The sequence below is a fragment of the Pyxicephalus adspersus genome, chromosome 4, assembly GCF_032062135.1.
Source record: "Pyxicephalus adspersus chromosome 4, UCB_Pads_2.0, whole genome shotgun sequence".
Taxonomy (NCBI): Eukaryota; Metazoa; Chordata; class Amphibia; order Anura; family Pyxicephalidae; genus Pyxicephalus; species Pyxicephalus adspersus.
The window spans coordinates 81,068,007-81,091,280 of record NC_092861.1 but is presented as its reverse complement, the minus strand read 5'-3'; the positions used below and the strand labels follow the sequence as shown (position 1 = coordinate 81,091,280).

The following is a 23,274-nucleotide window of genomic DNA, read 5'->3' as shown; positions in this document are numbered from 1 at the left end:
CAGGATGCGAGTGGACGCGCGCACTCGAGTCCCGGACCGCGGTAATCCGCGATCGCGGGTCGCGCGTATTATCGCGCTTCCAGCGATCGCGGATTTCAATGATGAATCAGGGGCATTGTCTTTTTACTTCTTTTTCTTTCTTCAAAAAGAATATGTCTATACCAGATTTGGCATGTTTTTGGTTGTGGGATACACAATGTGCAGTCTGTTAGCTTACATCAAACCAGGTTCTATCAACTTTCACAAGTGCAAGCTCCAAATACCCTAAATCTGCAAGGCTGTCCCCATGTAACTTTCATTGTCACTGGTCATGTTAGTGTTCATAGTAGGCATGTTTGAAATTCACTGCCTCCATTGTCTGGGGGCAGCTGCAGGAAGAAGAGCCTAAACATGCTAATGGCTTTAGGATCCACTGAAATTACAAAAAAAAATTAATACATTACTAAAGATAAAAAGACCGAGCTTGACTGAAGATTCTGGATCATTTTAAGGCACATATTGTGTGGATTTTATTTATTTTTAATGTGCATGACGGCTAGTTACTCATTAAAAGATATGTTTACTTTCATTCAAAATCCACCTATCCACCTTACCTAACCTTTCTGTTCTAAATGACCCCCACCTGTTTTTGTTTTAGCTACGTAGGACAGTTGCTACCTGGTCCAGCATTTGCTCCTACATTTGCAGTTTTTTTAGTGCTAGCCCCCCTAATCTTATATTCAACTGTTCCCTGAATGTTTCCAGTCTTGAAAATGGCCTAATACAACTCTAAATGGACCCACTGCAGAGGCAGACCGGAGCATGTAAATACCTAAGTAAAGCATGGCTGTCTTGCCTGGCTAAGATTGGTTATTTAGTTCTTGAGTTCGATAGGTTGTGTAACGGACAGTGTAAATTCTCTTAGTAATGCCCCACCTTAGAAAATATATAAACACATGAAAATGCATCCATTTTAAAGTGAAGTAATACAAGACATTTAGGCATAGGTTAAAACTAAATAAAGACATTACTGTGAAAATGTAAATTTCTTGGAAAAATTATAAAGATATGTACATTCAAATTAAAGGCCTGACACTGACACCATGCTGCCTAATAATATGTTGAGACAACCATCTGTCCTAATTGCATTTATTTAAATAATGTATCTGTTCCAACTTACATACAAATTAAATTTAAGAACAAACTAACAGTCCCCATCTCGTATGAAACCCGGGGACTACCTAATATGTAAATGTATTCTTTATAATGCTTTGTCACCCATTGCAATACTATGTCAACTGTACCACTATCATTTTATGAATCAGTGTTCACATTAAGTTGTTTAATAGTACTAATTATAGGTTACCTATAATAGTAACAATTTGCTATGGGAACCAATAAGAATGATGTGCATAATTTTCAATAAATCCAACCAAAGGCCAGCCTGTGCTTCATCTGTCTTGTAAAAGGGAGACAACTTGTGTTCATTTCTACCTTTTTTATTATTGCTTTTATTCAAAATCTTTAATGACCCCAGAGGGAAATCCTATTGCCCTGCCAAATCCTTAAACCTTAGGCAGGGAAAAAGCTTTGCTGGATAGTAAGCTGTGTATAGCAAATCTCTCACTTTTGTTAGTGTCTGATGGCATCTGTACAAGGTTTTCTAGAAATGCTTATCTGACTGGCTCAAGGAATATTTTACTGGAATATATTATCTGGCCAATTAAAAATACATCATTTACTTGTGCATCTGCCATGCTAAATTAAAAAATACTATTCTGAGGTATTTATATGTTTAGTATCTCAAGTATCTGTGTTTAGTAACTTAAGTAATGACCTCTGCCACTTTGTTTAATAACAATAATTACTGCACATGTGTACATAGCCTACAGTCCACCATAGCTATTGCTTCAAACTATAAAGGAACATTACCATAAATGTAAACCACTCTATAGTAACAGGTAGCTTAAAGAATCAGACATATTAGATTACAGAGTTTCGCCTCTCTCCCTCTTTTTTGCACTTGATTGACCTCCTGGAAAAATGTTCACAAAGCATCATTGGGTTGCTCATATGAGAAAAATAATTTCCCATAAACAAGCACAATGCTCTTGTAAATATATGTACTTTGTATGTCTGAAATCAGTGTAACAGACCTTAAAATAGCAAAAGTATTTTAATAAAATTAAATACACTGTCTTAAAAAAAAATCCTGTCTGCATTTTGTTTAAGGTCATCACTATCTCCCACCAGGGCCTCAGAAATGACAGTTTCACTTTTCCATAGATACGTAAAATTAAGTTAACCAATAGTTGTCCTTTCAATTCTTTCAGGCATCTAAATTGTATTGTATTGTTTTCCTAATCATTTAATTCTGCTGACAGACTGCAATGAAGAGAGATTATGCGACCTGCATTACTAATGCAGCAACCAGCCAATCTGTTCTTTTATTGTATGGTCTAGCTTAAAGCATATACAGTAACAGTCATCTCAATTAGTCTAAGAACAGATTGTTTTTCCCTCCTACAGTGTGTCTAAAATCAAAGAATTACAGTGTATTCATGTCTCCATGGTTACTGTAGTATGAAACCTTATTATAGAGCTGCCTTGAATCGTTCAAATATGAATTATGCCCGCATTTAGATTTGATACAAATGATCCCTGGTGTGAGAATTATTAGTTTGTTATATAACATGTTGTTTATGGAAACAATTCAGAAAATATTTTGTTAAAGAGAATTTTAACAAAGAATTAACATTTGAAAGAGGCAATTTTATTGACAGCCCAAATTATTTTCTCATTGTAAGTATTTATTTATAACTTAAATATTATTTTTATGCAAAATCTAAATTTTGTAATGCTTTTTAAATAACACTGAAGATGAGTGTAGTCACACCTATTTGGCAATATATATATATATATATATATATATATAAACGAGTAGGTCTTTTCACTTTGCATGTCTCCTCTGCAAAACAGCTGTTATCTTCTGGCAACTTTTTGAATCTTGCAATTTGTTCCAATGTTTGGAAGTGCTCCAAAAAGGCAAGCATTGGGTAAAAAACACTGCAAATCTCCCACAGTGCAAAAATCAAGGCAACAGTAATATATAAATATGGTTGTGTAGCACTTCTCATCATATTCATACCCCGTGAGCCAGTTAATTTTACAATTTATATTTAGTGTTGATGAGTAGATACATATATTGAATTTATATATTATTACATTACACTGTTGGTGTTTTATTTAATTTTAATCATTGTTGTTTGGTGATGAGAAATCTGAAAGATGATCTATCTTTAAAGAAATATAGATTACCAAATGTATTATGGGACCTTTACCTTCTAATATAGGAAGAAAATAAAAGGATTGTACAAGTGGAAAAGAAAACATAAATATATTATATTATAAACAAACATTTTGTTGTCTAAGATTTCATATTCATGATGTGGTTTGCATTAATATTTTTGAGGTTTTGTATTACACACATCATTGGGTGTTACTGTGATGAGAAAAGCCACATAATCTCTTATATATTGGAGTCCCATAACAAAATAATTTCTCATAATTGAAACAAATTCCAATAAAGTGCTACATCATCATTTATTTGCTCTATATAGCAAATAAAATGTATCATAACATATGGACCGTGTATATTGTAATGCTTTCTGAATTTATTTTATGAAATTCATAGGTAAATTTACACTCGGTTTTGCAAGTCCACTACTGAACATAAAGTCACCATGATGTCTTTCATTAAAGGCCAATATAAAGTCTTTAACAAGCTTCAAAAAAGGTTAAGAATGTGCATTTACCACTGTTAGAAAAGAAAACATTCAGTACTAAGAATAATTACTATATAAATGCTTGTATAACTATAACCAAGATACTGTTGAATACAAAATATATCCAGCACTATAAGTGAGTGGTAAAAGAAAACGTTTAACATTACTGCACACCATTTAACAGTCTTAGATATTTCCATTTTTTGCCTAGTGGGACAGTTTTACATTCCTTGTGTTATGTTAAACATTGAACTGCTCACGTCATTACTTCCTGTGCTGGTTGGTGATTTGACTCAGTTTGAGGTTAGAAAAGTAACATTTCCAGTGAATGCAGACCACAGAATGTATGCAGCAATTTAAAAGGACATGAATGCATTATGTCTGGAAAGAAAAAACAGCAGATATCTTAAAAATCCTACTATTTATCTTATACTAATATGGAAATACATAGAATCCCACATCAAAAGACATAGGTTAATTAGCTTCCCACCAATAATTGGACAAACCACTATATTAGAAAAGTTAGAGTGTAAGGGGCAGTTAGTGACAAGATGATTAAGTTAGTGCTGCATTATGTGCTGGAACTATATAAATATAATAATGACTTCAATTAACGAAAAATCTGCTATTGCAATTCATATTAATATATTCAATCAATATTGCTAGGTGTGCTTCAATTTGTCTACCATTTATTTTCTGTTCCTTGTAGGTTTTCAAACCATGAATAAAACTGTAGGGCAGCAGTGATAACCAACAACAGCACTACAAGTCAGTGTCTTGTCTGTTTTAGAGTGACTTTAGAGTGTCAAGTCTATTTTAGAGTGACTTACAGACAAGTAGATGTAGTTGAATGCAGGAGACTCCCATTGGCAAAGGTCCCCTTGAGGCTCACTGGAATTCCCAACTCATCAAAAGACTGTGCTATCATTTTTAGTTGAGACCCACAAAAATATTCAGAGTCGCTTTTCTGATGGAGCCTTGGCAAGAAGAACGCCAAGTCGTAATAACTTTACAGTTGTGAAAAAAGGACTGGTCCCAGTACAGCTTGATCCTAATTAGGTTCTCTGGCACCTCCTTTGCCAAAATGTGTCTGATCCAGGGTGTAAGCCAGCCCTCTTGACTGGTTGGTGAGGATTGCTTCAAATGGCTCTCTATGCCAAAAAACAGACTTGTCAAATGATGTATCTTTAATAATATTTTAGCAACCTAAAATGTCTTAAATTGTATTAATCCTTTCTAGTGTGAATCAAAGGCAGTCCTCGTCTTGTAGAACTCTCACACCCATATTTTTCTAAGTATAAAGTAGACCATGGATATTCCATGGAAATTACATCATCAAAAGAAGTACCCCACTAATCAAGAGCATATGACCAATACATTTAACTGTATCTGTACCAAAAAGTTAAATAGTTGATTCTGCAATATAAAGGAGTATAATTAATAAATAATAAATATAGTAACTGGGTAGCACCAGTTTGGTACAGAAAAAGGATGTCAGTTCTGCATCAATTTTTATAGGCCTCATGCCATCACAATTAGAGACAGTTAAATACCAGAAGGTTTTTTGCCATAATGTATACATATAGACATCATATACACTGCTCTAATATACTAAAATATATGCACATTTGATATATATATATTATTCTGAGTGATATAGAATGATTTTATTTATTTTTAGAGGTTAGTATTATTGTTTGACTGCTATATGATGTTATATTATCATGATTTTACTCCGTGTATCTTAATATATATTATATGTATTACCCTCAAAGTACAGACATTTATTTTATATATCACAAACTTACTATATATCCAGTTATATATATATATATACATATGTATAGGCAATCTTAATATATACATATGTATAGGCAATCTTGATTGTAACCTTGGTTGCTGGATTGTTTAGCCCCTAAACTGCTTTGGTTGGCATCATTGTCCTTCTGTGTAGAGTCATGTGGAACCGAGAGTAGGCAAAATCTCACAAGAATATTTTTTAACCAGATGCAATAGCGTCTTTTCATAACATTTCTATTGCTTTCCATAGGTTTTTACCCAACAGGCTAATTACATCCTGTCTTTGCAATAGATGGAATCCAGGGGCTAAGCAAGCATTATTCTTACTTTACCAATTACAGGTACTTTACCCACCCACATATAGTAGGTGATTTGGGAAGAGGACAGTGTGAACAAACTTTTCATTGGAGATGAAGGTTTGCTTTAAAGACCAAATCTACCTAAAAAAGTGTAAAACAAATATCTCTTGAGTATAACAAATATTAAGTTTCTGCCCCGTGAAGAGACTATTACAAATACATGCCATGTTATCCAAATAATCGATTACTTGGAAAGTTGTAACTTCTCTGCTCTTTTGCATTAAAAATGGAAAAATGGTTGCCTTGAAAATGTATTTTCTGCAGATTCATCCTCTGATTGGGTGGGGGGGGGGGGGGGGTTAAAAGACCCTGTTTGTGAGCATTTCTATTTCAGTTAAAGTGGTATTGTGCTTTTTACTGGAAGTGCGCCTTTAATGTCTGGATATGCTCTTCAGGAGATTTTATGTACATCATTTGTGCACATTATATAATATCACAAAGAAAGTCACTTGATAAAATGTGTGGCATTCATATTATGCACACGTTTTCCTCAGACATGAACACTGTGAGTGATCTTAGAAGTATCCATTTATCTTTCCGTATTTCTGGCTTGCTGTCTGGTAATTGGGTAATAAAGATTTTATTATTCTTTTCATCCCAACTATTTGTAGGTGCCTCAGATCGTTTAGCTGTATTCTGCAAAAGAGAGGACATTTTACATTCTTAAACACTATCAGTACAAGACATCCATCTTCAGATAAATGGAGTCAGATTTACAGCATATAAACCAGGGTATACTGTATATGAACTTTATTCAGTTGAAAAACACATATTTTATTATTCTGTATTGGCATATTTAGGTCACTTTGCACTCACGGGTGGTGTGTGGCTCTTTTTTTTTTTTTTTTTTGTGTGTGGCTGTATTTTTTTTTTTTGCGTTGGGGGAACGATCCAATAAACGTTTGCAAATGTCAAGATTTTGCACAATATAGCAAAGGCTACCCAGCTTCTATCTCCATTTAAACATCAAGCATTTAAGTTGTACTAAATACGTCCCACCACATATATCATGAATAGATCTAGTCTAGAATTGAAAACATTTGCCAAATAATAGCAAGTGTTTTTAAGAAATCCGTTCTAGGTTTGCTGGATCATGGGTTCTCCCATGATAGTCTATCTCCTCCAGTCTCCCCTAGGAGAGCTTTGATAAATCACACAGTAATATGTAATAATTTATTTGTTTTTTGTTATAGGTAATGTGAAAACATTGTATATATTTATGGAGTGTCCCTAAAATGTCAAGAAATGTAGAGATAATGTTGTAGAGGCTCCAGGGAAAGGGAGTATGATTATGTTTGTATAGGTTTTTAGGAAGAAACCAGGGGCTATAGGGCCCTGGAGCCGGCCAAAGGAGTGAAAGGGTGGGTTCCCTGGCCCAACCCAAATCAAAGTTTGGGTTATATGCACCCGCACTGAGGTGCAAGAGGGAGAGGTGATCAGTCAGAGGCTGAAGGGCAACCAGAGGGTTCCAGGCTGAGAAGGCAGCCAGAGGGTTCCAGGCTGAGAAGGTTGCCAGGGGGTTCAAGGCTGAAGAGGCAGCCAGAGGGTTTCAGGCTGAGAAGGCAGCCAGAGGGCTCTAAGCTGAGAAGGCAGCCAGAGAGTTCCAGGCTGAGAAGGCAGCCAGAGGGTTCCAGGCTGAGAGGAAGACTGTTCTAATCTATGAAGGGAGCCAAGATCTGTTCCAGGCAGGAGAAGGGACCCAGAGTGGGTTCCAGGCTGCATGAGAGGTGAAAGAGTGACAGGAAAGCCAGTGGGCAAAGACTTTAACTGTGAGTGAAAAAGTGTTGTGGTGTTGTGATGTGGGTATAAAGGCACAGTTATTTTTGTACTTTAATACATCTTTATTACCTTCACCCAAGTCACTGGGTCTCCCGGTTGCCTAAAGATAAACTTCAGGACAATCGTAACATCCCAACACATGCCAAACTCCTACCCTCTCTAATTGACTACTAGCAAAAGGAAAATGTTACCTTAAGCCATGGTTATGGGAGATTCGTTAAACAGTGAGACTTTCTGTGCAGAGTGAGATTTGGTGATATAAGAGGAAGCCAGAAGATGAAAAAAGAAGATGGCTGCAACCGCTGTCCCGTTTGCGCTGTAAAAAAAGAGAAGCCGGGATGAAGCAGGACCGACTGGACTCAGCATGAAGAGGGATCAACAGCAAAGCAAAGTGTTTTTTTTCACTGAAAGTTCCGCCTTGGGATGACTGACACAAATCACAATTTAGCTGTGGTATAGAGCAATAGGTTTGTCGTCCCTATTAAATCACAAACCTATCATTTACAGAGACACAGTACTCTGAAAACTTTTGTTTTCAGAGTGCAAAGGGGTCTAGAAATGTTGTAATGCATCTGTTTTGTAGGGAATTATTTTGAGTGGACAAATAACACATAGCTCGTCCTAGAAACTATAACTGTGTTTTGATACAGTACTTGCCTATACATATCCCAGTGTATTACTGTCCTCAGTCATGACCCCAAACATTCTGTCATTATTACTCACTCAATTACTCTTCCTGCCTCTGTCCTCCCACACACAAGCTTCAGTTTTCAAGACTAACATCCCTGAACAACTTTCAACACTGGATGTTTCCTTGATGCTGTTGAGGTTTTACCACCATATCTTTCAAGAAGAATGCATAATTTAACTTACAGATATTTCCCATTCCTTTCTGCTTGGTTAAAGATCAGTAGTTATTAAAGTGGAATGTATGAAAAAAGAAAGTTGAATACTTTTACTGTATGAAAAGAACATTGTACATTTTTACAAAGCCAGCACTATCTGCACAGAGCTAATTATAAGTGACCAGAATATTTAAAAAGGTTAGAAATTGGATACTAAAATTTTATGCACTGATATTGTACTGAAGGTTTTGCCTTAAACTCCAATAAAAATATTTTATTTTGTTTTGGATATAATGGATGTCTACTTGTATTGGTGAGATATCTCCTCACTTCTTGTCAGGATAGCAAAGGATAGAAATCCACTAGAACATTAACACAGGCAAAAGCAAAATAAATTTTAAAGTAAGGAAGTGGTAACAATGTTTTTTTTGCTGTCTGTGACTTTCTGTTTTGGTGATGCCCAAAATACACGGATCTCCACACACGAGTGCTAGGAAGAACTGAAAACTTGGCAGTAGTTCTTACTCATACAGACTTTAATAAATGAAAAAAAAAGTTTACTACAGTTGACGTTCAAAAATCCGCCAATCTCGGGACCTGAGGTGCGCTAGATTTTTATATCTTTTTTATACTTACTTTACACACAGAGCAGCCTTCCTCTTGCAGCACCGTGGACATCTGGCACAGTTCCAGGGAGCAGGTAGCAGGGACGTCTCAATGTGTATTTAGTTTAGCAAGCAAGTGTTTCTGCAGAACAGCGTCCAAACATTGGTGGCCAAACAGTGTACTGCAGTCCCTGTATTGAGTATGCGATCTGAAATTCATTCCGTGAAACTGAAGTGAACAGATTATCGGTGACAGGATTTTCGAATGTCAACTGTAGAGTATTAAAAATCTGCATTTCATAAAAATGTGTAGCATGTATTTGCATTATAAATCATAAAGTGGAATTCCAGCCCTATCCTGTTTTGCTGCTCTTTAATTTGGATCTTTAACTTGGATCTTCACTTTGTCCCATTAAAATGTAATTAAAGACTATTCAGTCCAATATCTCACAAGGTCCTACTGACTGTCTTCTACCTGGGCTTTTTCAGGATGTCAATGAATGCTGCTAGTCACATGAGCTCTTTTTTATCCACATTTGTATCCAAACAATAATATTAAATACCCCCAGGAATATGCAAAACCAAACTAAGTATCAGATTCACTAAAGATGAATTTACCGTCCATCCAGTCTTAAGCTACATACACACTTCCAATTATTATCGTTGGAAAACGAACGACGAACGTTCATGCACGATATATATGAACGATCGTATAGCACCGATCCTGCACATAGAGTTAACGACACGATCGTTCATAGATATTGTACACACAATAGATACGATCGTTTGAGCGACAGAGGAACTATGTGCACGACAGGAAAGTGAACGGACGTTCGTTCATCACGCATGCTCTGAACATGGACGATCAACGAACGACCGTACACACGAACGGTGTTCAACGATCGTCGTCCAATCCGATCCGTCGGTCCGGTCGTTCGTTTCCAGCGACTTTCCTCGTTCGTCGGCGTCGTTGGTTACTTTTTTACCAACGATTTTTTGCCCAATCGATCGTTCGTCGTTCGATTGGAACGATAAAAATTGGAAGTGTGTACGCACCTTTACCATCCAACTTGCATAGTTGTACAGGCTCTTTTCAAATATCTTAGATGCCAGTCATCCTTTTACAATTATTATTAAACCTGAAGGGAATCAGATAGATCTTTCATTAATTTCTGGCTAATGAACATCCAATATAATCTAATGTGACTCTGCCATATCCTCTTTATTGATTGCACTTCAGTTCTTTTATTTATGGAAGCTTGGAAATACATATGGGTGTTGCCACAACTTCTTGTTTTCAGGAAGCTATGTACAGCATCATTGCTACCATCCACATTCTGACTCTATTGCAAACATACTGTAGTAATGTCATTACTGGAGCTTAAATAATCAGATATGCGATTAAAACATAACATTTTGTAAATTTATTAGTATTTTGATGAGAGGAATAAATAATACCTACTGCTCCACATATTAAATTTAGCTTTCTCTCTCACTTGAAAACACATGTAAACCAATATTATTTGCCCTCAAAATGCTGTTAGAAAATAGTTTTGATCACAAGTATAGATGGTGTTGTGTCTTAATGTAAAATGTGTAACAAAGAGACATGAGTTTGTTACACGCTCTACATTAGGATACTGCACCATCTACTAGTGGCCAACATTAATGCAAAAAAGATCATTTAGTAGCAAGTGACCTGTCATAACCAACTCAAAAGTAGAAAACACAGGGGACGTGGCCTTCCAATGGTGGAGTGAGCAGGCCCATCTCCCCCCCCAACAGAGTCTTACAGACAGGCAAACACAGCAATCAGGGCATGTATTATGGTGATTTGCACATGCCACAATCAAAGAACACTCGGAAACCCACGCCTGCATTGAAATTGGGACTTATGTGTTACTTCCGGGTCAGCTATACAGCTACATCCACCGCACAGGTGGGCGTCATTCCAGGATTCAGCTGCTGTGTCCTCATAGTGTGGAGTCCACACAGTGTTTTCTGACTTCCCCCTGCAGCCCCAGATCCTCTCCTGGGCCACACCACAGATTTTTTAGGGTGGCTCCTCTTCTCCTCCACCTCCCTGCTCTCAGTCAGGCAGCCAGCTACCCTCTGAGCTCTGCACTATCCTGGCAGCTCTTACAAACAAGGGAGATATGGAAGTTTTAGCCACCCAAATTAAAAACTCCTTCTGGTGTGACATGGAACAACTTCAACAGCCTCTCACTTTTACAGATGAAAAAGTCTCAGAATTGGAAACCTCACTTTCGCAACATGAAACCCTCCTGAAAGCGTTAGAGCAATCGCACTTGGTTATATGCCATCACCTTTCATCATTGATTTTGCAAACCTATGATTTGGAATATCACAGCTGCACGAATAATATTCGGCTTTTATACCAGAAGCAACAGGCAATGCGGACCTGAAGGATATTGTCTGCACCATTCCAAACCAAGTTCTGGACTGCTCACCTTCTACTGAGATTGAGCTGGACAGAGTCCACAGGGTCCGTAGACTCAACAGCCGGAATGTACCCCAGATATGTATTATACAAGTTGTTAGTATCCTGATAGCTAAAAATAGCTAATTACCATGGCAACTTCTTGCAATATGCTCTGACCTGGAAGGTAGATTTCTGATGAGAAAAGGCACTAAGCACGCCTTCACTCTAGTCACAATCACATATCTACCAAATGCTAATCAGGTCTCTTTCCTGAACTCCTTCCTGGACATGGTGGATGAGTTTTGGGAGGACACTTTAATTTTAGGAAGGGATTTTAATCTGGCAATGGAGAGCGTTTCATGCTCTGTGAGCTCTTTTGAGTCAAACTGACTTATTTTACGTGACAGATTCCTCAGTGTTTTATTACACTGTGAAGTTCCATTTACCCAACTCAGTCTACCTTACTTGACAGCACTTATTGGTTTTCTAATATCCCCTGAGGAAACCTAAAGGGCGAAACACGTTGGGAATTAAGACCACTATACTGTTTGAACTGTATACAATCTTGATTTGTAACCATTAGTTTTGCTTGACCAAAATGTTTATATGTTACCTATGGAAGACCTCTATTTAGAAGTAAGACCCTGCATAATTTGTAACTGTTGGTCTTGCTTGACAAATATGTCTATATGTCACTTTTTAGGAGACCTCTATTTAGAAGTAAGACCCTGTAACCCCATGAATTAATGAGAGTTAAGGTCTGTAATTGTAACTTGCACCTTTTTGTTTAATATTATACTGTTTTTGAAGAAAATAAAAATATAAATTTGTTGTGTGCCATAAAACCCCTACTTTCTTTTTTCTGTCTTTTATCTTTGCCCTAGGTTAGTCAAAATAGATCACCTGTATTTTTGGGTAAAAATAATTAGCTAAGTATTTATTTTTTTGGATTAGTTTTTGTATGTACTATGCTAGAAAATAGGTTATATGTATACTCAAGCCCACACTATCTCAATGATAAAACATAATAAAGTTCTAGTTCTCAATTCAGGTAGACAAGCCACAGAGAGCTATGGATGGGATATTGGCCAAGTATTTTGCTATATTAGAGGCATTTTACACATACACAGATCAAACGTCCTGTTTATCCATACCAGGCTGACATACTTAACAAGCTTGTCCACAGCATATTTCTGCAAAATTATGTGCTCAGTAGATTATACTGAACATAGGTAGTGAAAGCAAAGAAAAAGGAAGGCTGACATAAAGCTGCTCTCTGATCTCTAGGTCACTGTACTCCAGACTCAAAAAAGTCTGTTCCATAAATTACACACAAAGCCGAATTATATTAAGGAATTTGTGTCAGTTTTGTCAGTATTCTTTTGTAATTGTTACCCATTATTAATTTCTGAACTGCACCTCAAGAAAACCCAAGTTCAAAATCATTGCCATGAAACTGATATGCAGCAACGACAAAAGCTTATAAGATGCTTACAATACTACTAATAAATGGGGATCCACTATGCAGATGCCCAATTAGCAAAAAAACTTGTTTCAAATCTGAATTTCAGTTATATTTTTAAAAATTCAATGGAACCAGTTATAAATTGCTAATAATCATTAACTGTATTTAAAAAGCAACCAGTACCTGGATTTGACCTTGCACTAGACTCCTGTAATTTTTGGTGAAGCAGAACTGGCAGAGGGAGACAGCAGAGTCTAGCAGAGGGAGAGACAGCACGAAGAACCAATCAGGTTTGCTGCATGCACATGTGCTGAAAACACATTTCCAGAAGGTGGCAGGAGATAAATTACACCATCAGCCTTCCTACCACTCCAAGGCTAGGGGCAGGGAGATGACCAGGCTATATTGCAGGATAGAAAAATAAGCCCACAAATTGTGCTGTGTAGGGCTGTGTGAATCTACACATGATAGATCAAACTACTAATCCTTTGGTAGGCAAAATATCTCCTTATCTATTTAACCTGCTTGGAGTTTAGCATTAACTTTTTCGGTTCACACAAAACACACCTACTGTAGCCATAAAGTGATATCACTCAAATCACTTCTTCAGAAAGAATAAAGTGATGCAGCATATAATCCTAAAAAGAGTTGCCACATTTGCAATGATTGATAACCTTTAGCTAAGCACCATAACATCACACCATTGGGTATAAGTTTTATTAGTTTTGTAACAGTGTGGGTGATTCCAAGAATTATATGGATTTTGGATTAAGCACTCTTTAAAACATATGATTTTAATAGTTTGGCAGGACGATATATATCACAGTTTTCTAGTCCTATAGATATTTTTTTCCTATTACATTCTTGTGCCATGAAAAAAGGGAAATAAAATCCTTTCCAAAAGTATTATCTTGCCAAATCACAGACTGGTCCTGAAACTGAAAACATATGTGGATTTAAAGCAGCCAGTTCAATCCCTGTAATAATCTTTGTTAAAGCTGTATATTTGGGTGTGAAACTAAGATATTATAAGTTAGATAATTCATGCATTCTGAAATATAGACAATGGAACACAAGGTCATTTTACTGTTTATTTAGACTCAGGCAAATTATTCACTGATTTTTATTAAAACCATAAATTTAAAAATTCTTTAATTGTATAACTTTAACTTGAAGGACACACTTATCTGTTCTGGAGTTTGGAAGGAAGGAGTTCCTGACTTAAAAAATATTATTCTGAGGGTACACTTTAGGTGCACAAGGATTTTTTCAGATATCAGCAGCATCTGATAAACAATTGGAATTAAAGTTTACGCATAACCCTCAAGCTATTTTTGAACAAGCTTTTTTTTGCATATTTTTTTGAGCACAGGTTATCATGGTTATCATGTTAAATTTTCAATTGGCAGTAAATAAAAGGGACAAAGCATTTTATTGATATTCAAATATTACCTTCATCAAAAATGTAATCATAAAGTCCCAATAATAAGGATATATATTTACTGTTAGATCAATCTCAGCTATTAAGACCCATGCACAAAAATGAGCTACATAAAACAACCATAGCAAACATATCAGAATAACCCCCCACCCCATCTTTCTTTAGGGGTAAAATACCACCTAAAATACTGCCATGCAAATGCAACAATTAAGCTTGTAGTTCTGTGACCATCAAGATGTCATTTACGTGGATCTTGCCCTAACGTGCATTTTCCCAACAGTATTAACAGTAAGTACAAGAGCCTCAGCAGTACCCCAGCACTAGCATAGAAAGAAAAAACACATTCAGAGGTATATCAAACAAGTAAACCAACAAAAGTAGGGGAAATACTACATTCCTATGAGGGGATACACAATTTTTTGACATGACAATAGATTGATAAACTATTGCATAATATTGGTGCTATAAAAATACACAATAATAAAAGAATATTTATATCAGTTATATAGATCCAGAAAATAAAACAAAGCTGCATCTATAGAGTCCCTGTTAGATGTAGGAAAATGTCACGTGCATTAACTTTCCAGCATCTACTAAATACTGAAATATTCATTTTGTTGGGGGAGCCCCTTTAATCTGCAGCGCAGCTATTGATTTTTTCTACAGTTGTGATAAATAATGCACTATACTTTTGCCTTGATCAGGCTTTCACAGTCCCACCAGCAATCTTAATATTAGATTAGTAGGTGCAGTATTGGCATACCTAGGTTTTGATTTAGATTTCTACTTTGCCTTTTAGGAAAACCAGTTATGCTATTGTTTTCTTGGACCTTTAAGCTGTTTGATTATTGAACTTCTGCCTATGCTGTTGTATCCTAATGTTTAAAATAATAAATAATATCATTATGTAATTCTTTGTAAGTGATGTAATTAAGAATGGTGGGGAAATGTTATCAATATAAATATATTTATATATTATTATATTATATATTATTATAATCAATAAAGAATTAGACACTTCTGTACATCACTGGATATAATTCGAAAGAGAAAACCAAATACATTAGGAGGCCAGAAATGTAACTTCTAGGAATTCTCCATAACTGTGATGAGATAAAGCCATGTTTAAATTATGAACAGTATTGTGATTTGGTTTCTTGTTTCATTTGCCAAGTCACTAGCAATTAGTTTCTTAATAGAAGCACAGAGCATTGGAAATCCTTTAGGGCAATACTGAAGTGAAGCTGCAGCGTTTTAGCACCACCTACAGGCGATCCACTTGGTTGCTAGGATACCAGCAGAGGATGCTCTGGGTCTGAGAATTCTCTATTACAATCCAAAGGTCTTTCTGATTCCCAAGAGCTTAGGAAACAGAAAGTGGTTTTGTAATGTTGTGTTCACTGTATTATTATTTGTTTGAAGATAGACAAATATGTTAATAAAATTCTGCTCATTCATTTTTTAATGAATGATATCAGATAGATGTAACAATTACCATTTTCAGTTTTCTGTTCAAAGTGAAAAATCATAGCAAAGTCCTGACATTCAATGCAGAAAAATAAATGTATTTAGCTGCAATATTATTTAATGAAATTATTGCAATGCATGAAAGGAGTCTTGTACTGGGATCCCAGAAATTTTACCCTTTAATCACTGGAGTTTAATCTTAAAGTGGATCTAAGCCTAAAATTAAAAACATTATGAGCAGACAGGTCCTTTATTGCAGAAAGGACAGATCGCAATAAAACAAATTAATCTGCCTGTTCAAATGACCTAAACTTACCTCTCCTGGCATCTTCACTGACATCTTTATCTTGTCCTCTTCTAGGTTCTGGATCATCAGCCACCTTGATTGACCAGGCCAGAATGACTTGGGACCAGGTAGGGTCCTTATTGCAGAAGTAACAGGTGATGCCCATTCTGCAATAAAATAAACTTACCCGCTTGATCACATTTTTTTAAATTACAGTCACCTGTCATTACTCTATCATGGATGCCGTCATGCTGACACCTTTACCCGCCATTTTTCCCAGTTCCGAATCTTTGACAAACTTGATTGATCAGGCCAGAAAGATTCAACTCCCGCGCACTTCAATTCCATTTCAATTCCTGGCATCCAGGGAGGATACCTAGCATAGTACACAGCCCGGTATACATAGTAGGAAAGACTGTGAACAAGGAGGTAGGTTTATTTCATGGAAAAATGGACATCACATGTCCCTTCTGCAATGAAAGACCTTCCTCCTCACATTTATTTCGTATGTATGTATCGTTCCACCTAAAAGTAGCTTTGGCCCCATTCTAACAGCTGCTTAACATTAAGGCACGTTTTATGCTGTGCAGAAATGTATGTTGCGTTCGGACAGCTCCTGCGTTTGATTTGCTGCTTAATGTGTCAAATGTACTAAAAAAAAAGGATGCAGAGAATTACAATTCACATGAGCGCCTTACTATATGCTGTAAGTCTGGTGGTAAGGTGGGCTGGGGTGCCATTCAGAATGACATTAGCACAGCTAATAACAATAAGTCTTTAGCACTTTTAAAATAAAGGGGTGCAGAGCATATTCAGTTTAAGCTGTAAACATTGAGCAAAGTTTAAAGTTGAGCCCACCTTTCCTTAAATCTTGTGCAGTTGTATAGTCTCCTCTCCTGTGTTGAAAATGCTTAATCTGATTTTCCACAATATGCAATAGAAACTGCAGCAAATCATGCAGAGCTAACCTTTTTTCTGTGACGGGGATAGGGGGATAATTAGCATAACTCTTTCCTACCTAGCATTACTGGCATGGAGATCTCTCCAAACAGCCATGATCTTCCTGCATTTCATTAAAAAAAGCACAGGATGCTTTGATGATTTTTTAGAGACTGAATAGGGTATGCCTTGGAAACAAAAGGTATTATTTTTCATACATGCAGTAGTATTTTCCTTTATTGCAAACATAAAAATTGACAAGATAGAGGGGTACCAGGGAAGACAAAATATAAGCAGATTCATTTTCAGCTTTCAGTGTTAAAAACATATTTTTAGAGTAAGAAGAAGCAAAGAAGTAAGAAGAAGCAAACCTGCACAAATATTCCATGGGAGCACAAATCTTAAACAAGCAAAACTGATTTAATCATAGCATAGGGGAGACTTTAATACCACTGTCATTGTGTTCTGGTTCCCTTTGCCTATTGGGGAGATCTTCCTTTATTTTCTTTCCCAAGACAGAAGACACCGAGACACCACATAAAGAAAAAAGGAATCTTCCTAAAGTAAACACCTTAATCATTTCTCCTCTATTCCTGTCCTGGTGACAACTCAATTTTGTATTCTCCTTCATTTTTAATCCCAGTGACATTGGTGAGTGGTGATTCACCCCTATGTGAAAAAGTGGTGTTTGCATACATTTTAGGATATATTTTTTACGTATAAGTGCTCATCTTTAGTTCTCATCTGTTTCCTTTCCTTGATTCTTTCCTGGTTGTCAGTTGGCTTCTTCTACCCAGCCTCATAAAACATTTAACAAATCCTCAGCATTACTCCATCCAACCCCTCTCTATAAATCCAGTTTCCCACTTTATTTCCTTGTATAGTCCACTGCAGTTGCCCCATGCATGGTTTGACAAGACCAAGCATTTTGGCTCCTTTGATTCCCAAATTAAGTAAATTAACTTTTTTTGTTCTCCTGATAAAATGCATGTAAAATTCTTTAGTCTCCCTCCTTCAGCAAAAGGATGTCCAATGTTTTTAATATTAGTCTGCTGCTTACATTAAATGAAGGCCCAAAAAGATTCCATAAGTACATTTGTTGTGATTCCTATTCTTTTCCTGACTGTCATTATTAACCATTGAAAGGCTCCTATTTGGGTCCATCCATAATCAGAACCCAAAGCACTTCTATTTAAACAACAGGCAAGGTCACCTTGGGACCCTAGTCACGTGCCCAAATCTCAAGTGCCCAAAATATAAGTGCAATGGGAATTAATCCAGAGAATTGACACAGGAATTGGAACAGTTTTGGACATACTATTTTACTCTACTACTTCTACCTCCTGCCTTTGGACTGATTTATCCACCTGGACTCCAACATATTCTCTGCTGCTGCTACCATTCTAAACTGGTATTTCATCAAACCATCTCTTTGACTGAATCATCATCCTGCACTCCTGGAACAAGTTTACAAGCCTCCATATGAACCCATATTATTGGACTGCTTCTCTTGGACTTCGGTTTGCCACATTGTTTATTGTACGCATATGGTTCCCAATTATCTGTAAAAATGTATTATTCATCCTGCTCTCTTTGTTGGCACTACTCCCTGCAATCCCCAGTCTGAGAACTCATTGTCTCCCTGCTACTTCACTCTCCTGATTTCTCTGTACTCCTGCGCCTTTTTACTTTACTGATACTCTCTGGTGACATCTCACCCAACCCTAGTCCCCCCCACAGCCTCCCCCTTCCATAATACTCCCAGCAAGACACTCCCTTCTCCTAACCTCATCCCCATTCACCCTACCCATAAGTCCTTACCCCCTCTCTCTGGCAGTCTATGGAATGTCAGATCTGTTGGCAACAAATTAACCTCCATACACAACCTTCTCCTTTCTAAGTCTGTGAACTTTCTGGCTCTCACTGAAACTTGGCTTTCCTCCTCTGACTCTGCCTCTGCTACTGCTCTCTCCTATGGGGGCCTGCACTTTACACATACCCCCAGACCTGGCAACAAAGTAGGGGGTGGTGTGGGTCTCTTTCTCTCACCTAACTGTACATACAGAGTTCTTTCTACCCCACCCTCTCTCATTTTAACTTCATTTGAAGTCCACTCTGTCCGACTCTTTAGCCCCTTACCCCTTATTGTTGCTGTTGTCTACCGCCCCACTGGCCCAGTATCACAATTTGTGGATAACTTTGCATCCTGGCTCCCACACATTCTTTCCCATGACCTGCCCACCATAATCCTTGGTGATTTTAATGTTGCAATGGATGAGCCCAACCTTCCCTCCTCAGCCAAACTGCTCTCCATTACCTCCTCATTTGGACTCACACAGCACATCAATGGCCCCACACACATAGCCGGACACACTTTAGACCTGGTATTTTCTAAACTCTGCAACCTCACCCTCCTTGACAACTCACCATTTCCCCTCTCTGATCATAACCTTATCACTTTCAACCTATCAAACCCTTGCCCTCCCTTGCCACATTCCAGACTTGGTCAATGGCAGAGAGATATCCGTAACCTTGACCACAACCTTTTCTCAAACTGCCTTGCATCCCTAACCCCCTCCCTCTCCAAAATCACCTCCCCAGATGAAGCTGCAACCATGTTAAACCACTCTCTTTCCCTGGCTTTGGATAATGTTGCTCCTGCCACCTTCCGCTACCCCCGCCCTGCCAACCCCCGACCCTGGCTCAACAACCACACCAAACAGCTACAAAAGTCTGTTCGTGCAGCTGAGCGCAAGTGGAGGAAATCTGTCCTCAGCGCTGACTTCATAGACTACAAAGCCAAGCTTCAAAGCTTTAACACAGAGCTCACTGTCACCAAACAAAATTATTTCTCCGCAGTCATTTCCTCTCAAGCCTCCAACCCACGCAACCTCTTCTCTACAATTAACTCCCTCCTAGACCCCACACCTGCTCCCCCCACAACATACTTTAGAGATAAAATAGACAAAATCAGACATGATGTCTCTGCCCACTGAGCCACTCCAACCATACCCACCCCTTCCACCTGTAAATCATCACTGGCCTCCCTCAGCCCGGTTACTGTAGATGAAGTCTTAACTCTTCTCTCATCATCTCCGTCTACTACATGTCCACTTGACCCAATTCCCTCTGATCTACTCCGTGCCCATTACTCCACCCTGACTCTGCCTTAACTGAACTATTCAACCTCTCTCTTTCTACTGGTAAATACCCCCCAGCTTTTAAACATGCCATAATTCTCCCTATCCTAAAGAAACCCTCACTGGACCCCTCCCTACCCTCCAACTACCGTCCTATCGCCCTTCTCCCATATGTCTCCAAACTTCTTGAACGCCTTGTCTACAAAAGACTCACCCATTACCTGAGCACCAACTCTCATCTTGACCCCTTCCAGTCTGGTTTTAGAGCTGCCCACTCCACTACAACAGCCCTTACTAAAGTGGCCAATGACCTCCTCAGAGCTAAGTCTCAAGGCAAATTTTCTCTGCTCCTTCTCCTTGATCTTTCCTCTGCTTTTGACACTGTTGATCACCCCCTTCTAATACAAATCATGCGCTCCATTGGTATCTGTGACACTGCTCTCTCTTGGTTTGCTTCCTCTCTTATTGACCGCTCCTTTCAGGTTTGTTTCAATGGTAACTCCTCCTCACCCACTCTCCTCCCTGTTGGTGTTCCCCAAGGGTCAGTCCTTGGACCGGTTCTCCTTTCTCTGTACACCTCCTCTCTCGGTAGTCTCATATCCTCCTTTGGCTTTCAGTACCATTCTGTATGCTGATGACACTTAAATTTATCTGTCCACCCCTGACCTGTCTTCCTCAGTCCTGGATAAGGTCTCATGCTGCCTGTCAGCCATCTCATCATGGATGTCTGACCGATTCCTGAAACTCAACCTGGATAAAACAGAACTCATCATCACCCCCCCCCTCAAATTCCAAATCTCCCCCTGACATATATCTAACTGTTAACAACACTGTTATTCGGCCCTCCCCTCAGGCACGTTGTCTTGGTGTCACCTTTGACTCGGCTCTCTCATTTACCCCCCATATTCAGAACATTTCCAGGTCCTGTCACTTTCACCTACGCAACATCTCCAAAATCTGCCCCTACCTGTCCCCTGAGACCACCAAACTCCTTGTACATGCTCTTATCATCTCTCGTCTGGACTACTGTAACATCCTTCTCGCTGGTATTCCACTAACCCGACTCTCCCCTCTACAATCTATCATGAATGCTGCAGCCAGACTCATCCATCCTTCCCTCCGCTCCTCTTCTGCTGCATCTCTTTGTAGTTCTCTCCATTGGCTTCCATTTCACCTTAGAATCAAATTTAAGCTCCTGTGCTTTGCCTTCAAATCCCTACACAGATATTGTACCACTTACATTTCTGACTTGGTAAAAAAATACTCCCCCTGCCGCTCTCTCTGCTTCTCCAATGACCTAGTAATGACTTCCTCACTCATAACCTCATCACACGCACGAATACAAGCCTTCTCTAGAGCTGCCCCGACTCTCTGGAATGGTCTTCCTCGTCCTATTCGGCTTGCTCCTACTTTCTGCTCATTTAAAAGAGCGCTCAAAACCGATTTTTTCAAACTTGCCTACCCATCTTCTTCTGTCTTTTGAAACCACCACTATTTCCCACCACTACAAATCTCCCATCCTATTGTGTGTGAAATTCCCCCACCTACTAGATTGTAAGCTCTTCGGGGCAGGGTTCTCTCCTTCTGTATCACTGTCTGTATTAGTCTGTCATTTGCAATCCCTATTTAATGTACAGCGCTGCGTAATATGTTGGCGCTATATAAATCCTGTTTATTATTATTAATAATAATAATAATAATAATAATAATAATAATAATAATATTAATGGAGAAAAGGAAAGGAATAAGGCCTTTATTTAGTGTTTTCTCAGAACTGGAGAGACACAGAAGACATTTGGTAACATACATAGCTAGGGCCTTGTGTGCACTTTTTGATGTCTGTCTTTAAAAAAAAACAATAATAAAAATTCTGCTAATGTTTTTGAGATTTCCCATCTAAATAATGTTGTTCTCATGTATTTTCCTGCAATCACTGCTGTGAAATGTACACCACAGATGTCAATTATTTAATTATTACTTTCTCAATGGTGTCTTGTGAACATGAGAATGAATCAATTACTCTATTTCTTGTTAAGAATTCTTCTTACAACTTGTTCCTTAGCTGAATGTCCATTCATCCTGTAGTCTAGAATGGTGCCAATTGGATTATAAAACAGAGGTTGCTTTATTTTCGGCACAGACTACTCAGAAGTGCAGCCAAGCCTGTATTAGGACAAATTAACCATAGCCATTAAGCTTAATGGAGTATACAGGTCCAAAAAGGTCAGCTATTAAACTGACCTATAACCCAGCCTTAAGTAACTGTGTCTTTATTCATTGATGCCTGCAGCAGTTCTTGCTAATTTATTGCCCTTGCATGCTGTTCGGATGTTTACCAAGGCCTTTGGGGTGTGAGACTGCCTTATGTTGAAAGGCTAAACACACTTAAGAGGACCTGCTACAAATACTCAATGTGATTTTCACAGGAAAAATGGTTGTACTTGTCTAAGCAACATTGTCACACATGACATAATAGGTGTTTTTGTACCATTGCCCTATAGAAAGATGACTGTTCCATTAGTATGGCCTTTTAATATAAGAGAGGAATTGAGTTTTTTTTACAGGGATGACATTACATTGGGACAAAGGTACGTAGGATAACTATAAGGGTGGGAAGAATAGGCAACACTTTTTTATTGTATTTTTTGCCAGACTGTAATTCCGCTTTTACTTTGGCAAGGTGAATTGTTTTTGCCCTTATATCTTTAGAAGCCTTCTGTGATAAGATAGCCTCAACAACAATGTATTCTACATCAGCAGTCGGCAACCAGTGGTCTGCGAGAAAATGTCCCCCGTATGGACACAACCCGCCCATTCTCCCTTTGCAGGGGGTGGTGGGCGAGTTGTGTCTCTGGACTGAGCCTGCAGTGGGAGAGTGGGTGGGTTCTGGCATCATGACGTTTCTTCCCCTTTGAGTGACACACGGCTCCCCGCGCATGCG

General features: G+C 38.1%; 1 long non-coding RNA gene across 1 annotated transcript in view; it reads right to left on the bottom strand.

Moving 5' to 3' along the window:
- Positions 1-6,287: 6,287 nt before the first annotated feature.
- The window catches only part of LOC140330076 (uncharacterized), a 30,448-nt gene continuing 13,461 nt past the window's right edge, over positions 6,288-23,274 (bottom strand). The window contains exons 2-3 of the long non-coding RNA XR_011920606.1: positions 7,894-8,018; positions 6,288-6,559 (exon numbers count right to left, since the gene is read on the bottom strand). This is a non-coding gene — a long non-coding RNA (uncharacterized lncRNA). The remainder of the gene's footprint in view (positions 6,560-7,893; positions 8,019-23,274) is intronic.